Raw genomic sequence first — 4380 nt, 5'->3', positions numbered from 1 at the left:
GTACTTTATTAACACATTACTTAATTTCTTTCCATCCCCCTTTTATCTGACACTACTAACATTGAGTTTCAATTTCTTTATGAGAAGAGCCCTTTAAGTAAGGCTTTCCAAATCAATTATTTTTATGTTTTGGTCTCCTAATATAACTTTATGAACTTTAGAAAAAGGATTGTATAATTATTCTAATTTTTGAAGATGTATTAAAAATTACTTATACAATTTTTTTATTGTATTGTGATTTTTTTATTTAGAATGTAATTTTTAAAACATTTTAAGTAGTTTCATTATGTAGAGATCACATTTCAAATTTAAAATCACAATTTAAATTTATGCGAGAGAACATGTTGTTAAATCTCCATAACTGGAGCTTCATCAACATGAAATGGTCATATCGATCACTTGCACATGACCAAAGATGAAATTGTTTGACTTATTATCCACATTCTACCCCTAAAGATTTTAACAATTCAAAAGATTGTTCTATGATTAATTATATTTCATGTTCTTATATATTTAAGAAGAAAAACTCTATAGATCACTCTTCTTAAGATGAAATGTCTGTATTGTAAACAATTCAAAAGATTGTTCCATGATTAATTATATTTCGTTTTCTTATATATTAAAGAAGAAAAACTCTATAGATCACTCTTCTTAAGATGAAATGTCTGTATTGTAACCGTTGTTTGTGAACTTGCATTAGGGTGTGGGGTTTATTTCTCAAATTGATTTTTCATAGCATATCATGTTTTTCATGGTTTCTTGTTTCTTTCTTCATATTCTTCACCTACATGATAATGTAAGAAACATATTCTAGGATGATTCTAGGTCTTTGTTTCCTTTTACTCTTACTCTTAATTAGGAGGAATGGTTTTGATTGGAGATTGAAATAATTTTAGGAAGCTTCTTTCTTTTCGTGTTAGTTATTTGTGCTAGTATAACATATTATATATATGTATATATATATATATATATATATATATATATATATAGACAACCATATTCTTAGTAAGTGAAGAGAAGTATTTAAGAAAAAAAATATAAGATAACAAAAACTATAAGAATCTAATTTTTTTTTGTTTATTTCTACATCAAAATTATATTTTCTAGTTCATGAAATCTAAACTTTCCACCTTTTATGGATCATTTTCTGGATATTATAATTTGAGTATTCCAATTAATTCTATATTATTAAGAAAAAATAGTATCTATTAACTTTCTAAATTAATTAAAAACAAATACAGACCTTTAATTTAGAAAATTTAATTTATGTATAAATATATGTTTTTGATATTATTAATACTTTTAATGTAGTTTTCTAAATTCTTATCTATTAACCATCCAAAGAGATAAAGAAAAAAAAAAAGAGATATGAATTTCTAAATAATATAGAAATTTGGTTTTTTATAATTGTATATTTTTTTTATCTTATTAATATATATATATATATATATATTTTTTTTTTTATATTTAATATTTTTTATTTCTGCAATCGAACTTTCTTATTTTCTTATCATCCTACCTCTAAAAGGTATAAAAACGTGAACGAACATTCAACATTTAAGAAAATAATATATGTATATTTTTTCTTCATAGAATAAAATTATTTAAGGACAAGCTTTTATATATATATATCAGGATGAGCCGTCGGAAAAGAGAGGTTTAGAAAATGAAAATTTTAAATTATAATAAAATTAAAAGAGACAATTACAAAATTAAAAAATAAATAAATTTGACTAGTTGGTAAAGAAAGACCACTATAGCTACAATAGATTTTCAAAGTTATTATATAAAAAATACTCTATTTTTTAAGTGAAGAAATTAAGTGGGAAACCATTTACGTGATTTTTTCCAATTTAAAATACGTAGGCATCTGAGCGAAATACGGTTTACCGATACTAATATAGGTTATAGACGTTCAATTTTACACTGCAATATACAAAACCTTTCCAACGAGTAACATTTGGTAAAGATATTTATATTATGATATATAGAGATCTTTTAATATTGGTCATATACCTCCAACATTGTAAAAAAACTGAAGATTATCACTGTGGATGCCTGAGGTATATAGCAGGGCCGAATGAGATTTCTCTAACTAAAGACGGGATAGGGCGATGTTGAACTGCCCGTGCACATCATTATCATGCTGTGCTCGATTTTGTTGTTTCGATGGTGTTGCTTTCTTCCGGAGAGTTGGGGTAGGCGGTGCCGCTGTTGAAGTTGGGAGGCGCGGGAGGTGTTTCGCTCTCTCTCTCAGCAGGTTCTTCTGTATTTTGCCGGTGCCAGTCTTGGGCAGATCCGTGAAGACGACAACTTTGGGAACCATGTAATGCGGCAGCTTCTCTCTGCAGAACGACACAATCTCTTCTTCTTTTATGATGCTTCCATCGTTGTCCTTCGTCTTTATAAAGGCGCAGGGCGTCTCGCCCCACCGGGGGTGGGGCATGGCAACCACGGCCGCCTCGGAAACAGCAGGGTGGGTGTACAGAACGGATTCGACCTCCACACTGCTGATGTTTTCTCCACCGGAGATTATGACGTCCTTTGAACGGTCCTTTATCTCCACATACCCGTCCGGATGGACAACGCCAACGTCGCCAGTGTGGAACCACCCACCAGCAAACGCCTCGGCGGTGCTCTTGGGATCGTGGAGATACCCCTTCATGATGCTGCTGCCTCTCAACATTATCTCGCCCATACTCTCTCCATCCCGCGGCACGCTGGACATCGTCAGTGGGTTCTTCACGTCGACCTGGTCGAGGCTCAACACACCCACTCCTTGCCGCCCTTTGAGCACACCTCGTTGGGCTGGGGTTAGTTGAGCGTCGTCCCATTCGCTCTTCCACTCGCAGGCGAGAGCAGGCCCGGTGGCTTCGGTGAGGCCGTACGCATGTGTTACGAGGAAGCCCATGTCTTCCACTTTACTTAGAATTGAGGGAGCAGGAGGTGCCCCTCCGGTAAGAACGTGAACTTTTCCGTGCAGGGGCTGCGGATTTGGGTGGTCGAGGAGGATGTTGAAGACAATAGGCGCACAGCACAAATGAGTGACGTGATGATGATTTATGGCTCCGTATATCTCATCTGCGGAGGTATTGCGAATGCAGACGTTGGTTCCACCTCGTGCTGCGATTGCCCATGTGAACGTCCAACCATTGCAGTGGAACATGGGAAGCGTCCACAGGTAAACTGGCTCTCTCCCCATTTCCCACAGCAGTAGCATAGACATGCTGCTCAGGTATGCTCCTCTGTGGCTGTACAACACTCCTTTCGGTGCTGATGTCGTTCCCGATGTGTAGTTGAGGCAGATCGACTCCCACTCGTCTGCAGGCTTTACTGGATTGAATCGCGGATCTCCACCTCGAACCAATTCCTCGTAAGTGCCGCTGATTACCACACCAACTTGGTTACATAGTCCAGCAACATGAGCAGCAGCAAGGCCGTCGTCATGATCATGTATGAGGATGAGACGAGGAGTGAGGAGAGGCGATTCGAGGAGAGAGAGGGCGTCCTTGGCGAGAGAAAGCAGTTGGTAGTCCACCAGCAAAAGCTTCGCTTGGGAGTGAGCGAGAATGGTGGCAACGTTGCGAGCGTCGAGGCGAGTGTTTATTGCGTTGAGAACAGCGCCGGCCATGGGGACGGCGAAATGCGACTCGTAAAGAGCAGGAACATTGGGTGCCAGAACGGAGACGACCTCGCCTTTCCGTATTTTGAAACGATTGACAAGAGACGATGCCACACGTGTGCAACGTTGCAAGGTGTCAGCCCATGTAAAGCGAACACCACCTTGATCGTAGATTGTGGACGTCCGATTTGCATACACCGTTGCCGCTCTGTGAAGAAAGCTCAACGGTGAGAGAGGTACATAATTCGCTGCGCATTTCCCCTGATTCTCCATTCCCTCTTTTTGATTCACCGCTTCGGATTCAACAACCTCTTTTTTATATTATCAACAAGTAATGATAATAAGGAACAGAGGAGAGAATACTAGAGAGCTACAATCATCAAACTCCTTGATCACGTCGAAATGGATCAATAGAGCAGAGAAGAGAATTCAAGAACGAGACGTATTGCAAACAGAACTTGTGACAACACTGGATCGAAATGGAGATATTTATATAGGAAACTCATTCATTCTCAGATGAAGAGAAAATCTTTCTATGCACGCCATTTATCGTTTAGTCAAAGCACACAGCCACGAGGATCATTCTTCCGGCAAGCTTTGAATGGAGACTAATTATGTTAGGGTTTGTTCTGCAGCCACGCTTTGTAACATATGACTGAAACAGTTATTGTTGCTGACACGGAATGCTTGGCAGATCCGTCACATATTTTTTTTGTCATATTATATATATATATATATATATATATCTGTGAATTTGA

General features: G+C 37.7%; 1 pseudogene; it reads right to left on the bottom strand.

The window, feature by feature from the left end:
• Nucleotides 1-1959: 1959 nt before the first annotated feature.
• On the bottom strand, nucleotides 1960-4082 carry LOC149143656 (trans-cinnamate:CoA ligase, peroxisomal pseudogene; annotated as a pseudogene).
• Between the last annotated feature and the right edge of the window lie 298 nt (nucleotides 4083-4380).

This window comes from Pinus tabuliformis, chromosome X (genome assembly GCF_031772625.1).
Source record: "Pinus tabuliformis cultivar Carrire ecotype Pingquan chromosome X, CPIR1, whole genome shotgun sequence".
Classification (NCBI taxonomy): domain Eukaryota; kingdom Viridiplantae; phylum Streptophyta; class Pinopsida; order Pinales; family Pinaceae; genus Pinus; species Pinus tabuliformis.
This window is presented reverse-complemented; position numbering and strand designations above follow the sequence as displayed.